Source organism: Leopardus geoffroyi, chromosome C1, assembly GCF_018350155.1.
Source record: "Leopardus geoffroyi isolate Oge1 chromosome C1, O.geoffroyi_Oge1_pat1.0, whole genome shotgun sequence".
NCBI classification, from domain to species: Eukaryota; Metazoa; Chordata; class Mammalia; order Carnivora; family Felidae; genus Leopardus; species Leopardus geoffroyi.
The window spans coordinates 33092971-33111823 of NC_059328.1; the positions used below are offsets into that span (position 1 = coordinate 33092971).

At 40.0% G+C, this 18853-nt stretch overlaps 1 long non-coding RNA gene across 1 annotated transcript in view; it reads left to right on the plus strand.

Annotated features, from left to right (window-relative positions):
• The first annotated feature begins 4691 nt into the window (after nt 1-4691).
• Nucleotides 4692-18853, plus strand: part of LOC123597702 — a 37134-nt gene continuing 22972 nt past the window's right edge. The window contains exons 1-2 of the long non-coding RNA XR_006712223.1: nt 4692-4735; nt 11594-11674. This is a non-coding gene — a long non-coding RNA (uncharacterized LOC123597702). The remainder of the gene's footprint in view (nt 4736-11593; nt 11675-18853) is intronic.

The following is an 18853-nucleotide window of genomic DNA, read 5'->3' on the forward strand; positions in this document are numbered from 1 at the left end:
AGTGAAGATGGTAGCAGAATTTGAACCCAGAACTGCCTGGCTCTTAAGCTCATCTTCAAAGACCCTCAAAACCATCAATTCACATAGATATGAGAATTGTAGCCTTTTGAGTGCCAGGCATTGCAAGAGGGTGTATTTATATCCAAGTACTACTTCAGGAAACCTTTCAAACCTTGTTAGTGACACAATAGGGGCTGGAACCCATACACAACGTCCCAAAGAATTCTCTTCATTTTTTTTCTATAGACACACAGACCAAATAGTTTTTACTGCATGAGGGGGCAGGTAGCTGAAAATCTGTTTGTTTTGCAACAACAACAACAAAAGGATAAAGAGAGCAACTGTAGACCATTTTGTTGTTCCCAAACATCTACTGTGCCTCTCAGGGGTAGATCCGGGATGGATTGTACTTCCCTCACTCCTTTGACAACACGCTTGATTATGTAACTTGCATTAGCCACATGAAATGTGTGAGGGGCTATCTGAACCACTTTCAGATAGAAGCTTTAAGAGTCAGTGTGCTTCACTGTGTTTTCCTTTCCTGCCGTGCTGATGACCAGGAACATTCAAGGCTAATCCATCTGCCTTGATTCCAGAGTGAAGACAACGTACAGCAAAGCTACAGCTGACTTAGGAAGGACACAAAGCATAAGCAAAAAGAACAACTTTTGCTGACTGAGTCATTAAAATTTGGGAGTTACTACCACAGTGTAACAGAGTCTATCCTGACTAATGCAAACTCCTGTTGAATTTTTTCCTTTTGGTGATCCAAATTTCTGGCGTCATCCCCAGGTATACCCCCAGGTATAAATTTCTGGCGTCATCCCCAGGTTGTTTGGGAAGTAGGAGAAAATATAGGAAATGGAATGACTGGTGTAATGTAGTGAAAGCCTTTAAAAATAGAAAAAAAAAATTTTTTTTAAGACTTTTATTTTTTTTAAGGAATCTCTACACCCAATGTGGAGCTCGAACTCACAAACCCGAGATCAAGAGTTGCATGCTCCACTGATTGAACCAGCCAGGTACCCCATAAAATAAAAGATTTGGAACTCAGTCTTGATCTATGGGCTCAGACAAGCCTTTATAAGATAGGTTCCATAGACCATGTCACGTCTGAGAGAAAGTTACAAAGATAAAGATACAGTCTCCGTTCTTGAGGCAAGGGCTATCCTCATATTCTTTTTTTTTTTTTATTTGAGAGAGAGAGAGAGAGAGCGAGAGCGTGCACAAGTGGGGGGGAGGGGCAGAGGGAGAGGAAGAAAGAAAGAGGGAGAGAGAGAGTCTTAAGAAGGCTCTACGCTCAGTGTAGACCCCTTGTGGGGCTCAATCCCACAACCCTGTGGGATCATGACCTGAACCAAAATCAAGAGTCAAACATAACCGACTGAGCCACCTAGGCACCCTTCAGATTAAACCTAGCGCTCTACTGGGTGCCTGGCACCCACAAGACTCTCAATAAATTTTTATAAATTTTTCTTGAACTAATGTAATGGAATGATCTGGAACTATAACTCATGTCTCTTAACTCTCCACCAAGGCTCTTCCTGTGTTGTGTATTGCCTATGTGGGCTAAGAGATCTTAGAGGGTAAGCCTATAGTAATGTCTTTTTCGTTTTACTGAGAAATAATTTACATATATCAGTCTATAAGCTCAAGGTGTGCAGCATGATGGTTTGATTTACGCATATTGTGAAATTATTACCACAATAGGTTTAGTAATTCATCTTCTCATACAAATGCAATAAAAGGAAAAGGAAAAAAGGAAAAAAAATGTCTTGTGATGAGAACTCTCAGGATTTACTTTTTTTTTTTTTTAACGTTTAGTTATTTTTGAGAGAGAGAGACACAGCGTGAGCGGGGGAGGGACAGAGAGAGATGGGGACACAGAATTTGAAGCAGGCTCCAGGCTCTGAGATGGCAGCACAGAGCCCAACACCAGGCTTGGACTCACAAGCTGTGAGATCACGACCTGAGCCGAAGTCAGATGCTCAACCGACTGAGCCATCCAGACGCCCCAGGATTTACTCTTTTAACATCTTTCCTATGTACATGCAGCCGTGTTAACTAGTCATCATGTTGTACACTACATCCCCGGTTACTTATTTGTCTTATAACTAGAAGTTTTTACCTTTTGGCCACCTTCCTCCAAGTCTCCCTCACTCCACCCTCTGCCTCTGTTAGCCACAAATCTGCTCTTTTTCTATGAGTTTTATTTCATTTTAGATTTCACATATAAGTGAGACCAGATAGTATTTGTCTTTCTCTGTCCGATTTATTTCACTTACCATGATGCCTTCAAGGTCCAGCCATGTGTTCCCAAATGGTAAGATTTCCTCATTCTCTTTTATGGCTGAATAGCATTCCATATGTGGCATATATACCGCAACTTTCTTTTTTTTTTAAATAAGGTTTACACCCAACATGGGGCTTGAACTCTTGACCCTGAGATCATGAGTCACACACTCTACTGACTGAGCCAGCCAGGCATCCCCTATACCACAACTTCTTTATCTATTCATCCATCAATGGGACACTTAGGTTGTTTCCATGTCTTGGCTATTGTGAGTAATGCTGCTGTGAACATGGAGGTGCAGATATCTTTTTAAATTAGTGTTTTTGTTTTCCTTGGATATATTCCCAGAAGTGGAATTACTGGGTCATATGGTAGTTCTGTTTTTAGTTTTTTGAGGATCCTCCCTACTGTTTTCCATAGTGGCTGTGCCCATTTACAATCCCACCAACAGTGCACAAGGGTTCCCTTCTCTCCACGTCCATGCCAGCATTTATCTCTTGCCTTTTTGATGATGGCCATTCTGACAGGTGTGAAGAAATATCTCACTGTGGTTTTAGTCTGCATTTCCCAAATGACTGGTGGTGATGTTGAGCATCTTTTCATATACCTGTTGGCCTTTCATATGTCTTCTTTGGGGAAATGTCTACTCAGGTCCTCTGCCCATTTTTTAATTGGGTTATTTGTGGGTTTTGCTATTGAGTTGTATGAGTTCTTTACGTATTTTGGATATTAACCCCTTATCATATATACAGTTTGCAAACATTTTTTTCCTACTTGGAGGTTTTGTTTTCACTTTGTTGATGTTTCTTTGCTCTGCAGAAGCTTTTTAGTTTGATGTAGTCTCACTGGTTTGTTATTTGTGCTAAATTTGTTATTCGTGTTGTGTTATATACTTATGGTAATATTACTACTAATTTTTATATGATACCTTATCATTTATATGCACTTCATTTATTTGAAATGCCACATAAATGAAAAATGTCTAGAACATTAGCATCCGCTGGGCTGGAGCATAGTAGGCACTCAATAAAGTGCACAAATCTCCCTCAGTAAATTACAAAGAGTAGAAAGCCTTGAAGAGCCCAGGGGACTTGGCAATAAGAAATCCAGCCTGAAGTGTCCTATGAATCAATTTTTTAATGTGACCAGACTAAGAGAATATGCAGGAGAAGGTTAAACCCATACAAACAAAGGTACAGGGCCCTGAGGCATCTCCAAAGAGTACAGAGCAGTAATTGAAAACTTTCCATGGAACACCCTTGAAGCAAGCATTGAAGAAAGTCATGAAAATAAATTAGGACTGCCCAAATCTGTGGATCAGTCCTTCAAAACCAGAAAGAAATTCAACCTGGTATTACTACTATTCATTTAAAAAGCTAAGATACTGCAAGTATGATTTGCATCTAATACTGAAGTAGAACAAGGTTTGGGCATAATTAGAATATCCAAAGAGCTAATACAAAGCAGAGAAATGGAGAGTTATCCAGGGAGCCTATTTGGGTTAATCTTACCAGGTTAACCAAACTGAAAAATATGTGCAAAAAGATTCTTAAATGTTTATTTATTTTTGAAGGAGAGAGAAAGAGAGAGACAGTGTGAGTGGGGGAGGGGCAGAGAGAGAGGGAGACACAGAATCCGAAGCAGACTCCAGGCTCCCAGCTGTCAGCACAGAGCCCGCTGCAGGGCTCAAACTCACAAACCGCGAGATCATAACCTGAGCCGAAGTCGGACGTTCGACTGACTAAGCCACACAGGCGCCCCACAAAAAGATTCTTTATATTTTTTGCCAGGAGACCACATTGGGGATTTTTTTGGTAAAAAAAAAAATAACAGAAATTTTTGCAACTGAAATATTTAAAATGAACTAACATAATGTCTGGGATTTGCTTTTAAATACTCCAGGGGGAAAAAAATGTGGGGGAGATCTGTGAAACAAGACTGGCAAAATGTTAATGTCTATAGAAGTTAAGAGGAGGGAACAATGGCTCCCTCAGGAATAGGAAGTGGGAAAAGGAAGTAATATTTTGTCTTACTAAACTGCTATAATGATACTAAGTTGGAGATCATCATCCCCACTTTACAGGCAAGGAAAATTGAGGTCATATTGCTAGTGAATGACATAAAAACTTGAGCCTCAATACCATGACTTCAAAATCCCTTTTGCTTATACCCCGTATTGATTGTCTAAATATATTTTTTCAGATTCTGATATTTTAATGGAAATGGTGAAGAGTTGTTTTTCTGTATAATGGAAACTTATTTGCAATTCCTCTACCTTTTATTATAGGTTCTCATCTCTACTGTGTTGTTGTTGTTGTTGTTTTTACATTTTTTTTTTAGGTAACGTCTATACGCAACATGGGATTCAAACTCACGACCCCAAGATCAGGAGTCAGATCCTCTATCAACTGAGCCAGCCAGGTGCCCCTCTCATCTCCACTTGTGAGCAACTATTTTGAATACTTTCTGACTCATGAAGTTGTTTTAATTTCATTTAATCTGAATTCATGATCCATCTGTGGTTTGCTTCCATTATTCAGCATAGAATGAATGTGAAATGGTGTTTTTTCTTTTTTGCAACAATTCTCAAAGCAAGAGATGCCAAAATGCCTGCATGCACATGCATATCCACACATAAACACAAAGCTTATGTATACGTACTTAGGTACAGTTTTTCCTTTTTAACTACTTAGCGATTTATCTGTGGCCTGCTATGCACACTTCCTCTACCCAATCACTTTTTCTGCCATGTAGGTATAGCCAAGCTTAACCCTTCTAGTGGGCTTTGTTCCTTGCTACCATGAAAGACATTTGTCATCCTTGTGCCTATAAATTGCATCTGGATTTGAGCCATTTCTAAAATGAAATTTACTAGAAAGGCTGATGTGATGGCTATCCATTCATTCAGTAAACATTTATTAAATGCTGACTCTAGGCTGGGTCCTGTGCTCAGGGTTTGGAGCACAAAGAGAAAAGCAATAGTTTGGGGACAGTACAGCATAATAGTAATTAAATGACTATGTGGTCGTGATAAGTAAGCACTAGTGAGTGCTAGGTGAAGAGGGGCTCCCTTACCCAGGGTGAAATCCCAGCCCTGCCAGTTAGTAGCTCAATGACTTTAGTTGGGCAAATTGCTAATCTCTCTGAGCCTCAATTTCTTCATCTGTAAATGGGTAGAATAATAGTACCTACTGCATAGCTATGTTGTGAGTTAACTGAAACAGTTGCACACGTAGAGAGCTTAACATGGTGTTTAGATGTTAAAAAGTGTTATAAATGGGAGCTCTTTCTATTCCCCTGTGTGTTCATAGAGGAAGAAGAGTGGAGGAAGAAATTTGACCTGACTGGGGATGGAGTTTTTTGAATTTTTATTTAAATTCCAGTTGGTTAACATACAGTGTAATATTAGTTTCAGGAGTACAGTATAGTGATTCAACAGTTCCATACGTCACCCAGTGCTCATCACCCAGTGTACTCCCTAATCCCCATCATCTATTTAACCCATCCCCCCACCAATCTCCCCTCTGGTAACCATCAGCTTGTTCTCTATAGTTAAGAGTCTGTTTCTTGGTTTGCTTCTCTCTCACTTTTCCTTTTGCTCATTTGTTTTGCTTCTGACATTCTACACATGAGTGAAATCATGTGGTATTTTTTTTTCTGACTTATTTCACTTAGCATAATACTCTCTAGTTCCCTCCATGTTGTTGCAAATGGCAAAATGCATTCTTTTTTACGGCTGAGTAGTGTTCCATTGTACATATATACCGCATCTTTTTTTTTTTTTAATGCTCATTTATTTTTGAGAGAGAGCAAGTAAGTAGTGGAGGGGCAGAGTGAGGTGGGGACAGAGGATCTCTAGTGCACTGTGCACTGACAGCAGCAGGCCCGGTGTCGGGCTCAAACCCATGAACCACTAGATCACGACCTGACCCAAAGTCAGACACTCAGTCAACTGAGCCACACAGGTGCCCCTACACCACATCTTCTTTGTCCCTTCATCAATTGATGTACACTTGGGTTGTTTCTGTAATTTTGCTGTTGCAAATAATGCTGCTATAAACATTGGGGTGCATGTATTCCTTTAAGTTAGGATTTTTGTATTGTCTGGGTAAATACCTACCAGTGCAATTGCTTGATCACAGGGTAATTCTATTTAAAAATTTTTGAGGATACTCCATACTGTTGTCCACAGTGACTGCACCAGTTTGCATCCACCACCAACAGTGCAAGAGGGTTCCCATGTCTCCACATCCTTGCCAACACCTTGTTGTTTCTTATGTTGTTGATTTTAGTCATTCTGAAGGGTGCAGGGCCATATCTCATTGTAGATTTGTTGGTTTGTTTGTTTTTGAGAGAGAGAGAGTAGGAGCAGAGAAGGGCAGAGAGAGAGGGAGAGAGACAATTCCAAGCAGGCTCCACACTCTTAGTGCAGAGCCCACATGGGGCTTGATCTCACCAACCATGAGATCATGACCTGAGCCGAAATCCAGAGTTGGATGCTTAACCGACTAAGCCACCCAGGCGCCCCTCATTGTAGTTTTGATTTGCATTTCCCTGCATAACTGATGTTGAGTATCTTTGCACGTTGTCTGTTGGCCATCTGTATGTCTTCTTTGAAAAAATGTCTATCCACATCTTCTGTCCATTTTTTTTTTAAATTTTTTTTTTCAACGTTTATTTATTTTTGGGACAGAGAGAGACAGAGCATGAACAGGGGAGGGGCAGAGAGAGAGGGAGACACAGAATCGGAAACAGGCTCCAGGCTCTGAGCCATCAGCCCAGAGCCTGACGCGGGGCTCGAACGCACGGACCGCGAGATCGTGACCTGGCTGAAGTCGGACGCTTAACCGACTGCGCCACCCAGGCGCCCCACTTCTGTCCATTTTTTAATTGGATTATTCATTTTTAGGGTGTTGAGTTTTTAAGTTCTTTAAATACTTTGGATACTAATCCCTTATCGGATATGTCATTTGCAAGTACCTTCTCCCATTGTGTAGATTGCCTTTTAGATTTGTTGATTGTTTCCTTCACTGTGCAGAAGCTTTTTATTTTGATATAGCCCTAATAGTTTATTTTTGATTTTGTTTCCCATGCCTCAGGAGACCTATCTAGAAAGAATTGCTATAACCCATGTCAAAGAGGTTCCTGCCTGTATTCTTTCCTAGCATTTTCATGGTTTCAGGTCTCACATTTATGTCTTTAATCAATTTTGAATTTATTTTTATGTATGGTATAAAAGAAACTAATTAAAATGTCTATGCCACCCAAAGCAATCTACACATTTGATGCAGTCCCTATCAAAATACCAACAGCACTTTTCACAGAGCTAGAACAAGCAATCCTAAAATTTGTACAGAATCACAAAAGGCCCCAAACAGCCAAAGCAACCTTGAAAAAGAAAAACAAAGCTGGAGGCATCAGAATTCAGGACTTCAAGTTATATTACAAAACTGTAGTGATCGAAACAGTATGGAACTGGCACAAAAATAGACACATAGATCAATGGAACAGAATAGAAAACCCAGAAATGAACCTACACTTACATGGTCAATTAGTCTTCAACAAAGCAGGAAAGAATATCCAATGGGAGAAAGAACGTGTCTTTAACAAATGGTGCTGGGAAAACTGGACAGAAACCTGGGGGTGGATGTTTTAAGAAAAGTTCACAGACACAGAAACATTTGAGATCAGCCTTGAAGGCTTAGTTCAAGTTTGTTGGGGCAAGGGAAGGAGGAGGGTGATGTCAAGTGTAAAGACCTGGCCCCAGTGCTCCAGTCTGTGTATATTTGAAGGGCCCTCCTATCTCCTGAGCTCCCTAGGTGTTGGGGGTAGGAGTGCTGGATCAGATGACATCTGTTTGGCAACTGGATCACAGGTCAACTCTTTACTCTGCCCATTCCTCTTTACTGCACTCCCCCACGAGAAATGATCACAAAAGCACACTTCACCCCCTCTTGCCCACAAACTCCCTATCAGAGTCTGTTTTTTTTTTTTTTCTCAAGGAATTTAACCTACAACATTATGAATGATAATAATTGTACTTTGAAGTGGAAAGATATCATTTGTGTGTACATTGTAGAAACCTCACTGTGGAGGACCAACAAGGGGAGACATATACATTAATTTATTTGTTAAACCAACACAGTGTTTTCGTCCAACACTGAAGCATGGAATATTCTGTATTTCTTTACATCTGAGCATCTTTATTGTGCATACAACCTTGGATAAATGCACTTCCTGTTTTAAATACGATTCTTTAATCCTCTTCAAACATAGGCAAATAGACAAATAATACAATGAACCCTCCCCATCATCTAGCACCAACAGTTGTCAAGTAGTAGCCAATCTTGTTTCATCTAGATCCCCACCCTCACCTTGCTCCTTCTGTGTTATTTTAAAGCAATTCCAGATACCATACTTGATCAATACACACATATCTTAAAGCTATATCTGCAAAAAGTTAAGAACAGTTTTTGTTTTAATGTTTATTTATTTTTGAGAGGGAGAGAGAGAGAGAGAACACGTGAGCCAGGGAGGGGCAGAGAGAGAGGAAGACACAGAATCCAAAGCAGGCTCCAGGTTCTGAGCTATCAGCACAGAGCCTGATGCGGGACTCGAACACACCAACCTCGAGATCATGACCTGAGCTGAAGCAGGAAGCTTAACCGACTGAGCCACCCTGGTGCCTCAATAACAGTTTTTTTTAATTTTTTTTTTAATTTTTTTTTTTCAACGTTTATTTATTTTTGGGACAGAGAGAGACAGAGCATGAACGGGGAGGGGCAGAGAGAGAGGGAGACACAGAATCGGAAACAGGCTCCAGGCTCTGAGCCATCAGCCCAGAGCCCGACACGGGGCTCGAACTCACGGACCGCGAGATCGTGACCTGGCTGAAGTCGGACGCCCAACCGACTGTGCCACCCAGGCGACCCTAACAGTTTTTTTTTAAAACAAATCATACCATTCTCTTATCTAAGAATTAATGGAATCTTTGAAGTCAGAAAATAAATTAAAACATATGTTAAGATATATCTTTTATCCATCCTGTCAGTGTTTAAATTTCCAATCCCCTTATGAATTTCTTAAAATTTTGTTTATTTGAGTCATGGCTCAAGTAACATCCACAAATGGAAATTGGATGATATGTCCCTTAATTTTTTTTTTTTTTTTTTTTTTTTTTTTTAGGGAGAGAGAGAGAGAAAGAGCATGCATGTATATGCGTGAGTGGGGGAGGGGCAGAGAAAGAATCTCAAGCAGACTCCGGACTATCAGCACAGGGCCCCATGGGACCCATGTGATCATGACCTGAGCCAAAACCAAGAGTTGGATGCTTAACCGACTGAGCCACCCGGGTGCCCCAAATCTTTTTTAATTTAGAAGTTCCTTCTACTTCTTTTTTTCTTGCAATGTATTTGTTGAAGAAACTACACTATTTTTCCTGTAGTATTTCTCACAATCTGGATCTTGCTGATTGCTTCCCTGTGGTGGTTTTTAACATGTGCTCTGCCCTCTGTGTTGTAAATCAGTAGTTGGGTCTAGAGGCTGAATCAGATTCATGTGTGATTTTTGAGGGGTTGGGGGGGCACAACTACTCCACTGGTAGTATGTTTTTCTGTCAAGGAAGCAACAAAATATGTGGTTCTCTCTCCTCTCCTTTTTCCTCACTAAACAGTTAAAAAAATTTTTTTCTCCCAAGAAGTTACAATCATCATAACTTGGATTGCAAGCTAAGAATTGCAGATGAGGTGGTGTGCCTCAGGGGCTCAGTTGATTGAGCGTCCGGCTTTGGCTCAGGTCATGATCTCGCGGTTCATGAGTTCAAGCCCCACGCTGGGCTCAGTGCTGACAGCTCAAAGCCTGGTGCATGCTTCAGATTCTGTGTCTCCCTCTTTCCCTGCCTCTTGCCTCTCACTCTCGGTCTCTCTCAAAAATAAATAAACATTAAAAACATACACACACACACACACACACACATATATATATATGTGTGTGTATATATATATAAAAGAATTGCAGGTGAGGTATAGTTGGGTGATCACAGGACAACTGATCTTTAAGGACTCTGAAGATTAGATATAGTTCTACTGTTATCCTATCATCTGTCATCATTGTCTTATTGTTCATTAGGTATTACTAAGTGCTAATCATGGCATCCAGAACTGGGGCTGGGCACAATGTTATAATAATTGGAACTATTTATTGAGTCCCTACCATAGGCCAGCTGCTTTATTTAAGTTATCTGTAATCACCACAACAAGCCCACAATGCAAGTTTTATCATCCCCATTTTATAGAAGAAAACTAAATTTCAAGAAGATAAAATGACTTTGCTAAGACCACACAATTGACAAATGACAGAAGCACACGTGGTATGTAAATGCAAACTTGTCTAGCCCAAAGGTCTTTTTGGTCTCTTTTTTTCCACTAACCCCCAATCCTTTGAAAACATAACTGAATTATACGAATGATCCCTGCCTTCAACAGGATTATATCTATATAGGAGAAAGAGATAAATTGCTAAAATAATTAAAGACTGTCAGGCAAGAAAACACTATATAGAACATGAACAATGAAAATGTGTGCACTTTACAAGCAGTGATTGCTATAAATGAACAGGAAGGAGGAGAGGGGCCATCAATGCTGATTGAAGTTCCTGGGGGAGGTTTCATCAAGCAATGCAAGAATTATTGCAAATATAAAAGCTTTACCAATGAGCAAAGGGTCCTTTGCACAAGCATCTTCTCCCTTGGGATCCATGTCACACTGACACGAAGATTTTGTCACCATGGCAACTGGTCATTGGACCAATGAAATAATCAGTTGTCATGGTAACATGATCTCCATCTTACTCCCACCAGGCACCTGTTCCAAATCGTCACCATCCTCCAACAACCTCATGCCACCTCAGTGATCCTTTCTTTTTTCCCTAGTCACCCTGTTATCCCTATCTACCTACGTCTGAGCCCCTAAATTTATGGCTAAATATATATTTGAGACTGTTAAAGCCAGAGCAAAGGAAAGCGACTTTGTAGTATAGAGCTTCACTACAGATGGGGGAACCCCCTAAAATCTAAGAGTTGAATAAGCCAGAGTGCTGAGGAAAAAAAGTATGTGATGCTTCCCACCCCTCACCCCCCACATTTCCCTAAGTAAAATTCTTTTGGATTTAGAAACATTGCATTATTCTGATTCTCCTCCTACTTCTGTCTATTCAACCACTGGGTCCATTTCCTCCTCCTATCTCCTAAATGCATATGTCTCTCAAGGCTCCACCCTTTGTGTCTGCTCTTTCTCTAAACAGGACTGTCCAGTTTGGCACCCACCAACCACGTGATGGTCATAGAGCTCTTGAAATTATAGATATACCGAACTGGGATATGCTGTGAGTATAAAATGTGTACAAGATTTTAAAGACTTCATACAAAAAAAAGAATAAAAAATATCTCATTAATAATTTTGTAGTGATTGTATGTTGAAATGATAATAATTTGGATATGTTGAGCACGATTAAATATGCCATTAAATTTTAATTTTATATCTTCCTTTTTAATGCTTTTAACACGGTTCCTGAGAAATTTAAATTGCAAATGTGGCTCACATTCCTGTTTTGTGTTCTATTTCTATTGCACAACATCGCTCAAAATTTTCTCTTTCAAGCCATCTCCCCCATGCTTCAGGTGTCAGTGCCTTCTCTATGAGATGATTCTAGTATCCCAAATCGCACCCTCTTTTCTGAGATCCATTTCAGAAAACCCGCATTTCCAATGGACTTCTGGCCCTTTCACAAATAACCACCTGCTCCTTACCTCAGCAAGAGCAAAGCCATGAGCCTTCCTTCAAAACCTTTTCTTTCTCCTGATTAGCTTTATTAACCTTTTGTGTTATTTTCTTATTGTTGCTGTAACAAATTACCACAAACCTGGCTTAAAATAACACAAATTTACTAGCTTACAGTTCTGTAGGCCTGAAGTCTAAAATGGGACCTACTGGGCTAAAATCAAGGTGTCTCCAGGCTGCGTTTTCCTCTGATGCCTCCAGGAAAGAATCCATTTTCTTACCTTTGTCAGCCTCTAGAGGCTGCCATTATTCTTTGGCTCATGACCCCCTTCCATCTTCAAAGCCAACAATAACTGGTCAAGCTCAGGCTGCATCCCTCTGGCACTAACTCTCCTGCTTCCCTCTTTGACTTCCAAGGGCTCTTGTGATTACCCTGGGCCCATGAGGATAATCCCTGATAATCTCCCCATTTAAATATCAGCTGAGGAGTGCCTGGATGGTTTAGTCGGTTAGGTGTCTGACTTCTGCTCAGGTCATAATCTCATGGTGCATGAGTTTGAGCCCCACATCAGGCTCTCTGCTGTCCGCACAGAACCCACGTAAGATCCTTTGTCTCCCTCTCTCTCTGCCCCTCCCCCGCTCATTCCCCCCCCTTTAGTGTTAAACAAACATTAAAGAAGTAACTAAAATTAAAAATAATAATTAAAAATAATTAAAATAATCAGTTGATTAGCAAATTTATTTCCATCTTCAATCTTAGTTCTCCCTTGCCATGTAACATGACATATTCACAAGTTCTTGGGATTAGGGTGTGGACTTCTCATCTGAAAGGTCTGGGCAGAGGGGGACAATCTGTGTGCAAGGCCAACAAGAAAAGAAATGTAATCAGGGCAGACCAGATAGATAGCTCCCATTGCTTTCAGGGCAATTGCTGATTTATAGGAAACAGTTAAATTCCATATGGCTGGTGTGGACAGCAATGGTCTAACACCTTTCTTAGTTCACTGCAGAATATACCTCCTCTAAGACTTCTTTCCTGATGACTCCTTTTCCCCAGTTACACCTCCCCTCATGACAGTTTTTGTACATCCAAACATCTGTCTTACCTTTTTGTATCATGATGATGTATGTATGCACTTGGTCTTAACCTCTCTACTAGGTTGGAAAATATTTTGTAAACAGGAACTATTTGTTCATGCCTAACATGGTACTTAATGTAGTTTCTCAATAACAATTTCTTGAATTTAGTTGAATGGAGACAACATGTTGACTTATGAAGTGTGTGCTTTGTCACCACAGCCACCGATTTCCTTAAACCGAACGCTTTTTAAATTGACTTCCACTTAACCAATACTCTCAATTCTGTTTGAAAAGGACCATCAGGGGTGCCTGGGTGGCTCGGTTGCTTGAGCAACCAACTCTATGATTTCGGCTCAGGTGGTGATCCCAGGGTCATGGGATCGAGCCCTGTATTGAACCCTGTGTTGGGCTCCACACTAATCATGAAGACTGCTTGAGATTCCTGAATTAATTAATTAATTAATTAATTAAAAAATAAAAGATCTATCAGTGTGGGGCGCCTAGCTGGCTCTGTTGGTAGAGCCTGTATTTCTTGATCTTGGGGCTGTAAATTCAAGCCCATATTGAGATTATGTAAGCATAAAATCTTTAAGAAAAAAAAAAGAAAACAATGGGGAACCTGGGTGGATAGATTTCAGCTTAGGTCATGATCTCACAATTGGGAGGGCCTGCTTGGATTCAATCTCTCTCTCTCTCTTTCTCTAATAAATAAACATTAAAAAAAAAAATCAGTATAATACTTGTAGGTAATGGGCTGCTGTGCACTTGTGACCCTGCTCATCCGGGGTCAGTTGTATTTGATTTCATAACCTGATGCCAGGTGTACTTAAATAATATAATATAATTTAATTTAAAGTTATGTATAGCAATGTAATATGAATGTCAAAAGAATGAGAATTGTTTCTATGAAGACTAAGTTGGCTATCCAAAAAAATGAAGGAATTACAACAACCTAAAATCTATTGATATTATATACCACGTGAACAGATTAAAGGAGAAAAATTGACCATGCCAGTAAATGCAAAAAAAAAAAAAAAATCAACAAAATTTAGCACTAATTCATGATTTCTAAAAATCTTTAAAACTGAGATTAGAAGACCATTGTCCTTATTTACAGATAAAATGATTGATTACATACAGAATCCCAAGATAATTCACAGAATAGAATCTATTTAAACTAATAAGGGAGTTTAGCAAATTTGCTGTATTTGAGATCAATACGGAGAAATCAGTAGTGTTTCAACATCAGTAAATAATCAGAACTTGTAGCAAGAATGAAGATCCCATTCACAATAAGGACAAAAACAAGATTACTAGGAATCAATCTGACAAAATTATCCTCGTGAAGAAAATTACAAAATTGAAAAACACATGTACATATATACACACACAGAGATCTGAGTAAATGGAGAGATCTACCAGGTTCATGAATTGGAAGGTTCAATGTCATAAATATGTATGTAAATTCTTCTCGAATAAGTTCATAAATTCAATACAATTTTAAATAAAATCAAAAAATGACGGTGAAACTAAACAGACTGGTCTTAAAATTCATATAGAAGAAAAAAAGGATAAGACAGTTTTGAAGATGAGAACAAAATAGACCCTCCCACCAGATAGCAACTTATTTTAAAGTTACAGTCAACATGGCATTATATTGGCTTAGGGATAGACAAATTGGTGAGTGGGATAGAAAAGAGACTCTGGAAAGAGGTCTGTGAACATATGAAGACTTTGATATATTCAAATGTGGCATTATAATGGGGGGAGGGTGGAGAGGATGAACTATTCAATTATGAGAAAATTGGTTGTAAAGAATCCGAACGATACACCTGGACCCACCCGTCCCAGGAAGCCCCCAGTCACTATTGACATTTCTTCGTCTAGTACTTCTAGTTGTCTCAATCTCACCATAGAGTGAGAGCCTGCCTTCGTGTGGTCTCCATTGTTCCTAGTACAGCAGAAGACACAATGGCTCTGGTGCCCAGGTTCCCCCCTACCAGATTCATGGAGGATATATGCCTCTTCCATCACTGTCAGGCTCGGGTAAAGCATGAAGCTCTATATAAAAGCCCTGGAGGGGTGCCTGGGTGGCTCAGTGGGTTCAGCATCCCCCTTCGGCTCAGGTCATGATCTTGTGGCTCATGAGTTCAAGCACCGCATCGGGCTCTGTGCTGACAGTTCAGATTCTGCGTCTCCCTCTGTCTCCCTGCCCCTCTCCTACTCTCTCTCTCTCTCTGTCTCTGTCTCTCTTTCTCTCAAAAATAAAAAAAAAAATTTTTTTAATTTAAAAAATAAATAAATAAAGGCACTGGAGACTGGTTTGCCCCCTGGCTATACAGAGAAAATGTGTAACTCAACCCAGAAGTGAATTAAATCCCTGTGGAGTAAACTTCAACCAAGAACAGGGAGGAGAAATTTATCCAGCAGGTAAATTGTTCACCCTTCTTCCTCTCCCTGATGGACTGTTCTGAGGTGTGGTGCATACACAGAACTTGTCGGGAAGATGTCCTAGGTGACCAAGGCTGGATTTCCTTGGGAGGCTATAGCCAGCTTGCTACCCTAACATATCAACTTGCTATTTGTTTTCTTCTACTCCTCACTTCTCTTTTCCTTAACTCTTGCTGCCCTGGGATTGCTCCTCTCAATACTTCAGCAAGAGTGCCTTGGGTTCTATTTTTCAGAGAACCTGGGGTAAGATGATTCTGTATATAGAAAAAAAGAAAGCTAGGTCCCTACTCCCACACCACACGGAAAACCATATCTAAGTGGAATAAAGACCTAAATATTAGAAATAAAGCTCCAGAACATTTTGAAGAGAATCTTAGGAGAAGCTTTCTCTCAGAATAAGCAAGTATTTTTTTTTAAACCCAAAAGCACAAACCATGACAGAAAAGATTGGTAAATGTGATTACCTACAATTTAGAAACACTTATTCAACAAAAGATGACATGAACAGGAGTGCCCCACTGATGGAGTGTGAGACACTTGATCTCGGGATTGAGAGTTAGAGCTCCGCATTTGGGCACAGAGGTTACTTTAAATCTTTAAAAAAAAAAAAAAAAGATGATATATGCAAAGTTAAATTACAAGCTGGAATCTGAGAAAGAAAGATATTTGCAATTCATTTGATTGACTAGGTATCCGGAATTTAACAACAATTTCTACAAGTCAAGAATAAAAGACAACAGAGAAATGAGCAAAGGACAGAAACAAGCAATTTCTAGCAGAGACTTCTGGATGGCCAATAAACATATGAAAAGATAATGAACCTCATTACCGATTGGGCAAATCAAAGTAAAATCACTTAAGATACCATTTCACCCCCATCTAACTGGGAAAATCTTGAAAGAATGATAAGGTGTATTGGGTATGGAGCAATGAACTCTCACACGCTGCTAGCGAGAATGTAAATTGCTACAACCGTGTTAGCAATTAATTTGACGACATACTTGTGAGGATGTGCATGCCTTTGACTCCCAAATTCCATTTCTTGTTATATTTTCTAGGCTAGAGAAACTCCCACATATATCTACCAGGAGATTTATGAAGGAATGATCACTGTAGTGTTGTTTGTAATAGAAAAAATGGAAATAGCTCAAATCTTCGATAAGAGAAAAAAACCAAGTCTTGGAATATTTGCAAAATACTACAAATTGAATGGAAATGAATTAACTAGAGCTCTATCAACAAGGATAAATCATAAACGCATAATGATGAGAGAAAATAATCAAGTTGCAGAATAATGCATGTAGTATGATACTATTTACATATAGATGCAAAGTATGTAAAACAAAGCCATACACTTATTGGCACACATATGTAGTAAGTATAAAAACTCATATGGAAAAGGTAAATGCTAAATTCAGGACAGTTGTTATGGATGGGGAAAGTGGAATAGAAATGAAATCAGGGACGTGTGGGTGGCTCAGTCGGTTGAGCATCAGGCTCTTGATTTCAGCTCAGGTCATGATTTCACAGTTTGTGGGTTCAAGTCCCACGTCCGCATCAGTGCAGAGCCCTCTTGGGATTCTCTCTCTTCCCCTTCCCCCACCGTCTCTCTCTCTCCCTCTCTCTCTCTCTCTCAAATAAATAAAAATAAACATTTTTTAAAAAAGAAATAAAATGGGGCGCCTGGGTGGCGCAGTCGGTTAAGCGTCCGACTTCAGCCAGGTCACGATCTCGCGGTCCGTGAGTTCGAGCCCCGCGTCAGGCTCTGGGCTGATGGCTCAGAGCCTGGAGCCTGTTTCCGATTCTGTGTCTCCCTCTCTCTCTGCCCCTCCCCCGTTCATGCTCTGTCTCTCTCTGTCCCAAAAATAAATAAACATTGAAAAAAAAATTAAAAAAAAAAAAAGAAATAAAATCAGGAGTGTGCAGGAGTTTTCAACTCTATCTGTAATGTTTATTTCTTTTTGTAAAATCTGAAGCAACTATAGCAAAACATTAGCATTCATACAGCTGAGTGTGGAAACAGGTGTTCCCTCTGTTTTTCTCCTTGTATGTTTGCAACATTTCATTAAGTTTTTTTTTTAAGTGGAATGCTTTGAAAAGATTCAGTAAAAGCTGAGTCACTGAAAAACCAAAAAACAAAAACAAAAACTACCATTGAAGTAAGTGTGGGCAAAACAATTGTGAGAAGTTGGGTAAATAATTCTAACCACGGTAATTTCAAGTCCCGCACACAGACTTCCTTCTCAGGTGTGTTGAAGTTCTTGTTCCATTGTAAAGAACCCAAAGTGGGGCACCCAGCTGGCTCAGTCAGTAGAGCATGAGACTCTTTCTTGATCTGAGGATCCTGAGTTCAAGCCCCAATTGGGTGTGGAGCCTAATTAAAAAGGAAGGAAGGAAGGAAGGAAGGAAGGAAGGAAGGAAGGAAGGAAGGAAGGAAGGAAGGAAGGAAGGAAGGAAGGAAGGATCCCAAGAAGGAACCCAAGAAGGAAGGAAGGAAGGAAGGAAGGAAGGAAGGAAGGAAGGAAGGAAGGAAGGAAGGAAGGAAGGAAGGTGGGAGGGAAGGAAGGAAGAAACCCAAAGTAGAAATCATCAAAATGCATATTGTGGGTGTACTTTGCTCAAGAAAGATAATGCAGAGTTCCAAACAGTGGACTCATTCTCAACCTTGCCTTACATCAAATATTGATGTATATAAATATGCTTGAGAAGCACCTGGGTGGCTCAGTCAGTTAAGCATTGGACTCCTGATTTTGGCTCAGGTCATGATCTCACAGTTCATCGAACCCTACATTGGACTCTACGCTGATAGTGCAGAGCCTGTTTAGGATTCTCTGTCTCTCTCTCTTTCTCTAGCTCTATCTCTCCCCTCCCCTGCTCGTGCTCTCTCTCTTTCTCTATCTTTCAAAATGAATCAATAAACATTAAAAAAAATATGCTTGAAGTTAAAATATTTAAAGTAAGTACAGATCCCATTTTGTGATTTCCTACTTTAACAGAATTGTTCCATTTCTGGTCCTGATCTGTTGGATAAGAAGGCTTCTACGGTAATCATTCTAAGGCCCATAAACACACATTATGTGTTATATGCCTCCATGCTATGCATTGAACTAGGTGTAGATGTCTCCTTGAAGGATTGAGTGAACCAAAGAGGTGGGGGTGCAAGCATCCTGGGCAGAGGATAAAATGGGAGCAAATTCAGCAAAACATGGACAGGAAATAGAGCATGAATTTCTTCTACTGGAAGGTGTAGGAG